General features: G+C 40.5%; 1 long non-coding RNA gene across 2 annotated transcripts in view; it reads left to right on the top strand.

Moving 5' to 3' along the window:
* Nucleotides 1–13,356, top strand: part of LOC123789029 (uncharacterized) — a 64,563-nt gene that overhangs the window by 5,775 nt on the left and 45,432 nt on the right. For both annotated transcript variants that reach the window (XR_015723889.1, XR_015723890.1), the window contains exon 3: nucleotides 587–705. This is a non-coding gene — a long non-coding RNA (uncharacterized LOC123789029). The remainder of the gene's footprint in view (nucleotides 1–586; nucleotides 706–13,356) is intronic.

The following is a 13,356-nucleotide window of genomic DNA, read 5'->3' as shown; positions in this document are numbered from 1 at the left end:
TATAAGAAATACATTTATCCTGTGGGAAAGCTAAACTCTTTTTAAAAAGGGAATGAGAACTCATTTCAATCAAAAGGGCATTTAGGGCTTTCATTTGTATTTTCATTTGTTTTGGAGGATTGTTTATAAATGCCAAGCCTTTTATTACAGTGTTCTATCCTTTAGGGTGAAAAAGGCCAGTATGTCATTAACATGCTCTCTACAAATCTTGAATACAGTTCCCATATAAATATGTAGTAGCCTCCAGGAAAGGCATATACAGCATGCTGGTTGCATTTTACTTTGCTCTTTAGAGTTGGAAAGGGCTGGAACAATATTTTAATTGGAACAAATAGAGACACTGCCCTTATGAAAGAAGACAGATCAACACAACTGTCTGGTGTTATGTTTATCTTCTCAGCATTTTTTTTTTAAATGTTTTTGGCTATCTTCTAACCTTGCCTTTTACACTATTATTCATTTGGTCTTCAGAGGGCTTGGTTCTTTTCATTTCATTTGAACAGACATCCTGTTTGTTGGAAGAAGTTCTATTAAATTATCTTGTCAGCTCCCACCAAACTTTCTTTTCATGGCTCTTGCTGTCTAGGTTATAAAAACCCATGGCAAACACAAGAGGCCCCAAAGGAATGTGTGTTGGATCTTCTGGAAACATTCTTACTCCGGATCCTGTGAGATCTTTGCCTCTGGAACAGTAGCAGAGAGAAGGTAGGTCGGCCTGCGTAAAATCTCTCCTAATGGAAGGGATTTTGTTGAGAGTAGCCCTGTAAAGTAGTGGTGCCTCAGGCACTGACTGATACCACGCTGAGGGGTTGGTCGAATGTTATTAATAAATGTGAAATAACTCTCCTCTAGGTATTTCTTGGATGATTTCCATCTAGTGCTGTTGAGAGTATATTCTCCCAGAGTCCAGAAAGTTGCCTCCTTTCTCCCTCAAAGACAAATGAGTTATTGATTTCAGGATTTTTTCTATGAAGACAAAAATAATAAAAACAGCTATGCCAACCATATCTTAACTTCAGTGACCAGTTTTATCTCCCCTGATGAACAGTTGTGGTCAGTGTGACTGCATTAGGTTAGCATGGCTAACAGCATGCCTGAGAAGATCAGCTCTCCCTAGGCACGCTGCTATCTTTGGAATGCAGCCCCTGCTGGGCAGAGACCTCTTCAGGCTTGCCTTAGGTTGGAAAAGACATGAAAGAAAATAATCTCTTTTCTTGTGCTTTTAAAACCAAAGGGTCATTTTAATTCATACAGTAGCAGACAATTTATATTTAAAACAAAGTGATATGGAAGTTAGATTTTAAAAATATAAAGAAATACCACCTAGGTTTGAGTGATTTATTTTTTTGTTTATTTTTAATTGAAGTATAGTTGACACACTATAAAGTAACATAATTATTACATTGTTACATTAGATTCAAGGCTACAACATAGTAGTTCAACAACTCCATACATAATGCTTTGCTTACTTCGAGTGTAGCTACCCTCTGTCACTCTGCAATGCTAGTACAATACCATTGACTTCCCTACACCTGTTATACCCATGACTTATTCATTCCGTAATTGAAAGCCTGCATCTGCCACTCCCTTCACCCATTGTGCCTGGTCCCTCCCCTCTAGCAAACATCAGCTCCTATTTACGGGTCTATTTCTCTTCAGTTTGTTCGTTGGTTTTGTTTCTTAGATTCCATGTAGAAGTGAAATCATATGGTATTTGTTTTTCTCTGATGTATTTCACTTAGCTTAATAACCTGTAGGCACATCCATGTTCTCTCGAATGACAAGATGGCATTCTTTTTGATGGTTGAAAAATAGTCCTATTCAGGTGTCCCAAATTCGCTGATTTTTTTTTTTAAAGATTTTATTTATTTATTCGATAGAGATAGAGACAGCCAGCGAGAGAGGGAACACAAGCAGGGGGAGTGGGAGAGGAAGAAGCAGGCTCATAGCGGAGGAGCCTGATGTGGGGCTCGATCCCATAACTCTGGGATCACGCCCTGAGCCGAAGGCAGACGCTCAACCGCTGTGCCACCCAGGTGCCCCCGCCGATTTTTTGAACACAGGCTTTAGGGTGGTGTAGTGCCAGAACCAAGATTAGTGTTAGTGTTAGGGCCCAGGAGCTTGAGGGTCTTATCTGCTCCCAGTGTGGGACCTCCCTTCAGGGCTGAGTTGAGGGTGAGGGTTAGTGTGAGGTTCAGGCTTAGGGTTTGTGTTCAGGGAGGCACTGAATGTGTGAGTCGGTTTAGGTTTCCATTTAGATAACCCAATTCCAGTCTTCCAAATGGCATCATTTCCTTCTGTGTTGCTGGTTGAGTTTTCTGATGTTGGTAACGCATCCCAAATCCCTTGTTTTTCAGAACTAGGTTTTAGGCCTGGATGGTGCTAGAGCCATGACTAGGGTTAGGATTACCGCCCTGGATCTTGGAGGCACTGTGGAAACTCCCTGGCGGTCTGAGTTGAGGGCCACGGATAGGGTGAGCTTCAGGCTTAGGGTTTGTGTTCAAAGCGGTGCTGATTGTGTGAGCTGCCTGAAGTTCTCATTCTGGCACCTCCATCCTAGCCCCATTCTGGTCTTCTAAGGGCACAATTTCCTTCTGTTATGTTGGTTGACTCCTGGTGTTGGTCAGCTGTCCAAAATCTCTTGGTTTTTCAGACCAGTGCTTAGAGCTTTGGTAGTGCCAGAAACCAATGTAGGGTTAGTGTTAGGGTCCAGGAGCTTGGTGGGTCTTATCTGCTACCACAGTGGAGACCTCTCTGGAGGGTTGAGTTGTGGGTGTAAATCAGGGTTAGGTTTTGGAGAAACCTAACCTATATACATGTATAATGTATATATATTTATATTTAAGTGGTTATTCATACATATACACACACACACATTCACACATTCACACACATACCACATTGTTTTTTATCCATTCATCTTATCAATAGACACTTGGTTGCCTGTTTTCTCTATATCTTGACTACTGTAAGCAATGCAAGAAACACAGGGGTGCAATTATCTTTTGAAATTAGTGTTTTTGTTTTCTTTGAGTAAATACCCAGTGGTGGAATTACTAGATCATATGGTATTTCTGTTTTTAATTTTTTGTGGAAACTCCGTACTGTTTTCCACATTGGCTGTACCAGTTTATGTTCCCACCAACAGTGCATGAAGATTCCTTTTTCTCCGCATCTTTACCAACACTTGTTATTTTTTTGTCATTTGGATTCTAGCAAATCGGACAGGTGTGAGATACTATCTCATTGTAGTTTTGATTTGCATTTCCTTGATCATTAGTGATGTTGAACATCATTTCAAATGTCCCTTGGTCATCTCTATGTCTTATGTAGAGAAATGTCTATTTGGGTGCTCTGCCCATTTTAAATTGGGTTGTTTTGTTGGTGTCATGTTGTATGAATTTTTTATATACTTTGGATATTAACCCCTTATCAGATACATCATTTTCAAATATTTTTTCCCATTTAATGGATTGCCTCTTTGTTTTGTTGATGGTTTCCTTCACTGAATAAAAGTTTTTCATTTTGGTGTAGTCCCAATAGTTTAATTTTCCTTTTGTTTCTCTTGACTGAGGAGACATATCTGAAAAGAAATATGTTGCTAAGGCTGATGTCAAAGAAATTACTGTCTATGTTTTCTAGGAGTTTTATGGTTTCAGGTCTCACATTTAGGTCTTTAATCCATTTTGAGTTTATTTTTTGTGTATGTGGTAACAAAGTGGTCCAGTTTTATTCTTTTGCATGTAGCTGTCCAGTTTTTCCAGCACTATTTATGAAGAGACTGTCTTTTTCTCATTGTAGATTCTTGCTTCCTTTGTTATAGATTAATTGACCAAATTAATCTAATTCACCAAATAAGCATGGGTTCATTTTTGGGCTCTCACTTCCATCAATCAGTGTGTCTGTTTTTGTGGCAATACCGAACTGTTTTGATAACTACAGCTTTATAGTATGTCTTGGAATCTGGGATTGTGATACCTCAAGCTTTGTTCTTTTTTCTCAAGATTATTTTGGCCATTCAGGGTCTTTTGTGGTTCCATAGAGATTTTAGTATTATTTGTTCTAGTTCTGTGAAAAATGCTATTGGTATTTTGATAGGGATTGCATTGAATGTGTTGATTGCTTTGGGTAGTATGGGAATTTTAATAATATTAATTCTTCCAATCCATGTGAATGGAATAACTTTCCATTTATCTGTGTCATCTTCAGTTTCTTTCATCAGTGTTTTACAGTTTTCAGAGTATGGGTCTTTTACCTCCTTGGTTAAGTTTATTAGTAGGTATTTTATTCTTTTTGGTGCAGTTTTAAGTTAGATTTGATTTAAACATTTTCATTTCTAAAAGTAAGGATCATTGAACTTTGCTAATTTGGCATGGAATGGTAAAAAGATTACCCCCCCCACACACACACACACTCTACATCAGGGGACTTATTTAATAGTGTTATAGACACTGGAAAATCCTCACTTTGGACTCAATGTGAATGTTATTCCTCTCACCAAAAGGAGCAGAGAAGAAAGTCCTCTCTCAAGTCTAGGCAGAATGCATGAAGTTGAACCTTACGAAATTTCTGGTATTGACCATTTTGCCTAATAAAAAGAGTAATTTCGTATCATGAAACACAATAGAATCAGCAGCTCCTTCCACAAGGTAGACTGCGTGTGGCCTTTTCCATTTTTTCCTCCTTCCCATGCTTAAGTAGAAATTCCCAGGAAGGCCACTTGCTTTGCCCCTAGAATGCATAAGGAGTTGTTGTTTTCTCTCATCCTTCTGCAGTATCACAAAATATCGTGGAGTATCCCACGAGACCTCAACATTATGCCAGCTCTTTCCTGAGACTCAGCCTTCTCCATCCCAAGTTATTAAGCCTCACATGCTTACTGGGGCAGAGGGAGGATGTGGGCAGAGGTGGGAGGGAGTATTTTTCTCTACATGTATAAAATTATTTTCCCATGAGGTAGGTTTAGTTATTCTCAATTCTTGTTATTTCTGAATTTCTTGGGTTAAGGAACTCCTTGAGGTTTTGTTAGTAATATATATGTATACAACCTCAACTGATCATTTCAGTTAGCACTGTGTTACCCGAGAAGTGTAGGCCACGTAAGCATCATACCTTACATATGCTGTGGTTTAAAGAGTGTTTTACCTGTCTGGGTGTGTGACATGTTATGCATACGTAAATTCTGGCTTTCCTAGAGGCTGTCTCAGGATATATTCATATGAATCAGCTAATTCTATGTTCTCGGCTTCCTGTCAGTAAAGGTAATGGCAGTGTATCTTTGTTCACCTTACCTGTTGTTGAACTGAGCCCTTATTCTCTGGCATGGGAATCAGACTTCTAATGTCTTTAAGCAAATGTCTAATAGGCCAGGCCAGATCATGGTTAGTTCCTCACCTTAAACAACCTTGTTGCTTATAGAATCTCTGATATTTAAAGTGGAAGAACGTTCAGAGATCACCATTGAACTCTTTTCATCATATTTTCAATATTGACACCATCGTATCTTTTGACTGACAGCATTTTTTTTAAAAAAATAGAGAAGTGGTGTGTTATGTTTCCTCGGGATGCTGTAACAACATACCACAAACTGAGTAAATTAAAACAACAGAAAGTTCCTCTCTCACAGTTCTGAAAGTTCTAGAAATCTAAAAGCGTGCTCTTGATAAGGCAGTGCTCTCTCTGAAGGCTCTAGGGGAGGATCCTCCTTACTTCTTCCTAGTTTTTGGTCGGTGCCAGCAATCCATGGCATTCCCTGGCTCATACATGCATCTCTCCGATCTCTGCCTCTGTCATTACATGGCATTCTCCTTTGGGTTTCTCTGTGTTGGTATTTCCTCTTATAAGGACACCAGTCACTGGCTTAGGGCCCATTTTTATTTTCAATGTAATGTGATTACATCTGCAAAAACCCTATTTCCACATAGGGTAGGATGGGATTTTGCAGCTTGGCCAGTGGTAGATAGTAAGAAGTGCTGTAAGGCAAAGAGCATAATGGAAAGGAGGGGTGTGAAGGAAGGTAATTACATTAGTAGCCAGTAGCCAGAGAAGGAAGGCATGCCCGAGAAAGTGACATTTTAGCTCAAACACAAATGGTCTGAAATGGTCAGCCTTGTTAGATCTGGGGGAGGATAGAGGGAACAGAAATTGGAAAGCCCTGAATTTGATGTGTTGGAGGAAAGAAAGAAGGATAGCTGGAACCCAGAAGATTCCAGCCTAGAAAGTCAGCAGGTAGTTGTAGGGAACGAGGGAAAAGAGGCAGGCGGGGCAGCTTCAGGTGAGCCTCTGTGGACCCTGTCCTGGTTTTCTGCCCTTCCTCAGAACACCAGAAGGAACAGAAGCTCTGTGGCTGCCTACAAAGAGCAGAAAACTCCACCTGTGCCTACAGCGTCACTGTTTGTGGTGTGGGCTCCCACTGCATTGTAAGGTGCAGCATTCTTCAGTTAAGAGGGACTGACCACTTTTCTAAGATAACCTTCCTTTCATTCAAGGATGTCCCTCCTCAAAGTGTTAGAACTCATAATTTATTTTTTTTAAGTAGGCTCCATGTCCAACGTGGGGCTTGAATGCACGACCCTGAGATCAAGAGTCGCATGCTTTACCGAAAAAGCCACCCAGGTACCCCATAGAACTCATAATTTCAAAATGTCTTTTCACACAGCAAAATAATTTCTAGGAATCTATCGCACAGAAACAAAATTACCGATACTTAAGTAAAGAGTATAAAGATTTTACTGTGGCATTGATTATAGTGGCAAAAATAACATATAAAAACAAACATTCTGAATAAAACCATTAATAGGGACATGGATGAATAGATTATGATACATATATAAGAGGGACTTCGTAGCTATTAAAGAGAATGTTGAATCTATATTTGTTAACTTAGGAAAATATCCACAATACATTTTTGAGTAGTAGATTGGCCTACAGAAATAATATGTAAATAGAAGGTGTAATAATTTGTAAAATACAAAATGATCTTTAAATACTCAGTGTATGGTGATGGAAATGTTTTGTATCTTAATTGTAGTGGTAGTTTCATGGATGTATATAACTGTCAAAACTTGCGGAATTTTACGTGAAATGAATGCAGTTCATTTTACATAAATTATTTCTCAATAAAGCTGAAAAAAAGGTTGCATCCCTAAAAAATCAATTTATCTATTTATCTGTCTATATTTGAGTAGGTTTGTATAAGCAAAGGAAGATTCTAGGAAGAGATAATAGTGGTTATATAGGGATGAATTTGGAGAGGATGGTAACTAATTCTACAGTACTATAGTGTCCTCAGCCCCAAGCCCCATCTAGCCAAAATGTCTTAATGTGAAGATACACATTTGTCTACACAGCAGAGCAAGGTAAATGTTTGGGCTGGTTAAGTAAGGAAAGTAGTTTCCATGTCAGTTGCACTTTGTATGCTTATGTGAGTAGGCGAGAAGTGAAGCATTCTATCACAGCGTGGTGGTATCTAGCTAAAATTAAATCATCATCAACAAAAGGATTATTAACTTTTTACAGCCTATCTTGGAACATAGTGAAAGAGCAGAACTTTGAAGTTAGAAATACTTCGATTATGAGGCACCTGGATGGCTCAGTCTCTGAGCGTCTGCCTTTGGCTCAGGGCGTGATCCTGGCGATCTGGGATCGAGCCCCGCATCAGGCTCCTCCGCTGGGAGCCTGCTTCTCCCTCTCCCCCTGCTTGTGTTCCTTCTCTTGCTGGCTGTCTCTCTCTGTCAAATAAATAAGATGTTTAAAAAAAAATACTTCAATTATAATTCCAGCCTCGCCTGTTCCTGGTATATTAAGTTATGTGTGGGTTTGGAAAACAAATATAAGCTACATGATCTTCATTTTCATCAAATGCAAAAAAGTAGTACCCCCTAAGATTATGGTGTTGATTAAGTCAGATGCAATGTTCACAGGGCCTTTGTTGTAGAAAGTCAGAACATGATATTATCCACTATGTAAAGAAAAGGTTGGGGGGGCACTTGGGTGGCTCAGTCAGTTAACGGTCTGCCTTCCGCTCAGGTCATGATCCCAGGGTCCTGGGATCGAGACTCCCCCTGCTAGTGCTCCCTTGTTCTCTCACTCTCTCAAAAATGAAATCGAAGGAAGGAAGGAAGAAAGGAAGGAAGGAAGGAAGGAAGGAAAGAAAGACAAGGAAGGGAAGAAAGAAGGAAAGAAAAGGAAGGGAAGAAGGAAGGAAGGAAGGGGAGATAGAAAGAAAAAAGGAAAGAGGAAGGAAAGAAAGAAGAAAGAAAAAAGGAAAGAAAGAAGAAAGGAAAGGAAAGAAAGAAAAAGAAAAGTTTGGAAAGTTCTTTTGCTAAGGATCAGTGAATTTAGTGTGCTCTTCTGCCTGGCTGACCAAAATGATGTTTTTTTAAAAAGTCCTAATTCTAGATTCTGCTAAGAGCCCACTCTACAAGTGATTTGGTAGACTTTTAAAAACTGAATGGTAATAACATCAGCATGCTCTCCAACGCCTCAGTGAAATCATTATCATGTTTGGTCAGATAGCATGTAATTCTCTGAGATTTGTTGTGTCAGATTTAGGGTACCCAGATCTCCTTCCCAGTATCAGGATTTCTTTGCAGCCAATGATGAAATGATGTCCGCAGATGTTCATAGATTTTAGGAGAATGACTGCCCCAAATGGCTTCTCCGACTTGGGTTGTCATCCAAGAAGGATTTATTCCTTTCAGGTGACAAGCAGAGGAGAGTAAATTGCCCTTTGATCTCTTTTTACTGATGCCGCACTGTCTGCCAGACAGTATATGAGATTAGCCCTGTGCTCAGAGACGCATGGAGGGAGAGGGAGCTTTCTCTCAAAGATGTCTCTGTCCCATGATGGTGGGGCAGCCTTTGCTGAAAGACCTGGCCTCCCTTACATTCACTCGGTCACCGTTGAGCCATCGTCATGTAGCGTGAGGTGCTCTGCACTAATAAACCAGAATCCTGGGTCTTAGTTTCCCTTTTGTAGCAGACTTGTTAGCTGACCTTTAGTTCATCAATCTGGTTCGAAGCTATCCATCTGTAAATTGGGGATAACAATACTATTTCCGTATCTGTCTAAAGGCAGAGAAGTAAATAGGTAGTCCTTCTTAAGTCTTATTATGCCCTACTTTATTTTTCTGCTTGTCTTTTGTCCTTCTCTTTCTGGTTTTCCTATCTATCAGAGACACTCTAGACTATCACCCAACATTGAGATGCAGAGACGTAAGCTCAGCATTTTATGGTAGAAACCACCATCCGTGCAGTCTCTACTTAGAAGAAATAGGGTGACTGGCAGGTTTTGTCTTTATGCTTCTGAAGACTGAGATAAGGAACTAAGGATACGAGCTCATGAAGGGAGAGGAGAAGGAATAGGTTGTGATCTGGACATGTCAAATTGGAGACAATTATCTGACATCCATTTCACAGTCAGCTAGGTCTAGGTAAATCCAGCGCACCATACAGATACATATTTTTGGTAAACATCAGCATATATGTTGTTAAAATCATAGAAATGAATGAGATTCTCTGAGGAAAATGCATTGAGCAGAAGAGCAAGTGCGAAGAGAGGAGCATTGTGCTGGGACTTTGGAGGTGAACAGATAGAGGGGCCGGCGAAGGAGGCGGAGAGGCTTCGAGCAGAGAGTAGAAAGAAAACTAAACTTGATGTCGTGGGGGCCATGGAAGGAGAAAGTCTTCATGAAGAAGGAGGGTGAGGGAAGCATAATCAATGGTGCCACATACAGCATAGAAATGTATTCATTTCAAGCTTAAAAACTGTTGGTTCTGGGAATTAGAAAATCACTGGTGATTTAGGAATAGCAGTTTCATTAATGTGAGCACATTTTAGTTGATTAAAGAATAAAGGAGGAAAGGAAAAGGCTGGATGAGAAGACATGGGAAGAGCTGTCATTTGCTAGAAGGTGATCCTTTTTATTTTTTTAGTGGGGGCTTTTTGAGCTCACATGCAGGCTTCAGGGAAAGAACTACAGTGAGGGAAGATGCAGGGTGCCCAGTAGGTCTCTGAAGGAGGTAGGTCCTGGGATAATCACAGAGGTGACGGAAAACCTCATCTGTGGTAGAAGTATCTTAGTTTAGGTTCTGCGGGAAGCAGACACCAAGATGCGTTTAGATGTGTAAGAGGTTTATTGTGGAAAGATGAGGAAGAGGGAGCAAGAGAAAGTGTGGAGAACCTTCAGACCTCAGTGGAGGTCGACAGCTATGAAGAAAAGGGACACAGGGAGGATTAGGTAGGAAGCATCTCAGCTATAACTCAGAACTGAGTTCCAAGGAAGTTCTGATGGGGCCCATGAAATGCCAAGGCCTACAGCTGAAGAAGTCCCATGTCTCGAGGACAGGGCCTGTCAGCATCCCTTCCACGCTCAGTCACTGGCTGGGGGTAGCACAAGGGAAACCTGGCCTCAAAACAAATGCAGGGGTGGACCCGGAGGGCAGCAGCCGGAGTCATCAGCACTTATGCTCGCACATCAGGGAACCTGGGTGGTGCATTTTCATGGGAAAGCTTTGCTATAATGCTTTGGATATTTGGATGTCAAGAAATAAGAATAGGAGCATAAGGGAATTCCCAGCTGGTGGTCTCATTTATCCTTGGAGTAAGAAGCATAATATTTTAGTCTGGCTAGAATGAGAAAAGAGGAAAGAACAGCATTTGGGAAGGTACTTGCACGATGAAGTTTTTGAAGTACAGAAAATGAAAGGAAATAAAAAGATTTTGTGCCTCTCGAGGTCTCGTTGAGACTGGACACTGGACCGGACTGTGATGTGTAGTGGCGCAACCGAGGCAGGGTTTTATGTTTTTCTCCAGAGGGAAATAGTAAGAATAAAGACCGTAGATTGTACAACTGATCCCTTTCCTCTTACAGGCACCCCGGCTTCCAAGGCTATTCAGTTTTGTAATTCTTATTAGTAAGTTAGTCCTCATTTAATTAAATGCAAAATATATATGGATTTATTGAGCACTTACTATGTATAAAGCACAGAGAGAGAGAGCTAAATATGGGTTTCTGCCACCAAGGAATGTGTAACTTAATAACAGCAATACCTGGGACACAAGGCTGATGATGATAGGCAGTATACGAGAGGCACAAATAAAGTCTATGGGACTTCTGAAGACGTACAGAGCACCTGAGTGGGTGATGGGGTAGGAGGGTGGAGGGGGCTTTGTAGAAGTAGCTTTAGGTTGGGACTCGTGGAGTGGCCATAATAACTGTGACAAGTTTGTCGTCTTTAGTGTCTAATATGGTACTGGGCACCAACCCTTTTTCTCCCTGTTCTTAGTCTTCCTATTCAGGGCCTTGATCTGGGCTGGATGGTGACCACATCTTGCCTAGATTGCTAATAGCTGCAGAGTCCCTCTTTAAATCTACTGTCTCATATGCTCAGTTTCAAGCACAGCTGGATAAATTATGTTGTTCATATACTCCAGAAGTTTTTGGGGACCTCTCCCCTATTTCTCAAGTATAACTGATGCTACTGCATTTTGTACTTTTTGTACATTTGCAAGTTTTGCACATTTGCACAAAATCTTACTGCACTAGAGTGTGTCCCTCTACAAGACTGTGATAACCTCTGGGAGGAAATGACAGATGCTTGGTACCTAGTAGTGTTGGTGTAGGGTCTTAGCTTTCTCACCTGCCAATGAGTCTGAAAATCATAGTCAAGGTCTGGCTTTAGAGAGGGAGGGAGGTAGTTATCTAATCTACCTTAACCAGTAAACAAGCTAATCCTCAATGTTGATTCTTGTCTTAGTTTGTTCACCAACAGGATCAGTGTCTGGTGAGTGCCTGCTTCCTGGTTCATCAGCAACTTTCTTTTTCTGTGTCCTCCCATGGCAGAAGGGGCAAAGGAGTACTCTGGGGTCTCTTATAAGGGCACTAAGCCCATTCATGAGCTAAGCCCATTCATCAGCCCACTCCTGACCTAATCATTTCCCTCATCTCCCAAAGGCCCTACCTCCTAATATCATCACAGTGGGGATTAGGTTTCAACCTAAGAATTTCAGGGAGAGACAAACATTCATTCTATGGCATTTCTTCACTTGGATCCTTTTAATGGTTTCCATTAGGTTGAGACTCCCACTGTTCATAATATATGGAATTATCTGAATGAGGTTTTCACCTCTCTGTGATAAACCTATTATGAGTTTCTCTTTTGCCTTTAAACAACTTGGGGTAAGAACTACTAGAAAATAAAAGAAGTGTAACATTGTGTACTAGGGCCTCCATCTTATGAATTAAAAATGGCCACTCTTTCTGGGAAATGTACTTACTCTACAGTATGGAAGTTATTCAGTACTACTGCTAAGTTCTTTGGATGAAGCTTAATACAGTCCATCAACTAGACATCCCTAGACTCATTATCTTCATTGTTAATGGTACACAGTGGACTCCAGTCAAGAGAACTTTAAGATCCTTCACACTTGACTGCTTCACTCCAGACTCCAGAGTCATTCAGAGGTATCAAGAAATAGTCATGAATGAAATAAAAATCACAGAATCTTTGTCTAATATGGTAAGCCCCTCCAAGAGATTCTTCAGATGTTTACTCAAATAACCAATGCTTTGATGTTTCATTATTAGCGATTTTACATACTTTCTGAAGGTCAACATTTTGTTCTCCATTTAGAGGTAAACACAGAACAAAGATTTCAGCTCCAATTTCTGCCTGTTATATTGCTACCGTTGGTTTATCAAGGCTCCTTTTCTTCAGAGGAAAAGACCTCCTTTAGGAAACTTTGTCAAGGTCAACAGAACACAGAGTGGATTTTATTTAATAATCCCTTTGTATCAACAGTATTTACTTTTAGGATTATTGAATTATATTTTTCCTCCCAGACAGCAAGTTGGGTTGTTGCCCCTTGGGAAAAAAAAGGGGGGGGTGTTGTGGGGCGGTGTTGTGTTAGCGTCCGACAAGAGGCTGGAAACTTAATATCATAAAGAAAAGGAAGATATAAATGGGTAGTACCTCAGGGCAGATAATGAATGGGCTCTGAGGGAGGTTTAGTCTTCTCTCTCAGGTATGGTGGAAACCTCCATGTGAGATCATTCTCTAACCCATATGAAAATCTTTTTTTAATTCTCCATGTATCTAACTTGAAGCTTTTCCTTTTCACTTTATTTTATTCTCTGATGGTTGGGGAGGTAAGATGCCTTTCCTTTGATTTAAGGTTCTCACATTTTTCATGTACAACTCACTGTGTGGGTCTGCACACAGAGGCCATTCAGAGCTCCATTTCAAGAAGCAATTGCATCTTTGATCCAATAATCCTTTAGGACCAGAATTTGGCAACCCATCTCAAAATCTGTTTTCCACACAGTGCTTACGACCATCATTCTCATTAGGTAA

The sequence above is a fragment of the Ursus americanus genome, chromosome 3 (genome assembly GCF_024610735.1).
Source record: "Ursus americanus isolate L20-20 chromosome 3, mUrsAme1.1.p, whole genome shotgun sequence".
Taxonomy (NCBI): Eukaryota; Metazoa; Chordata; class Mammalia; order Carnivora; family Ursidae; genus Ursus; species Ursus americanus.
Note: the sequence above shows the minus strand (reverse complement) of the source record. Positions and strands in the feature narration are given on the sequence as shown.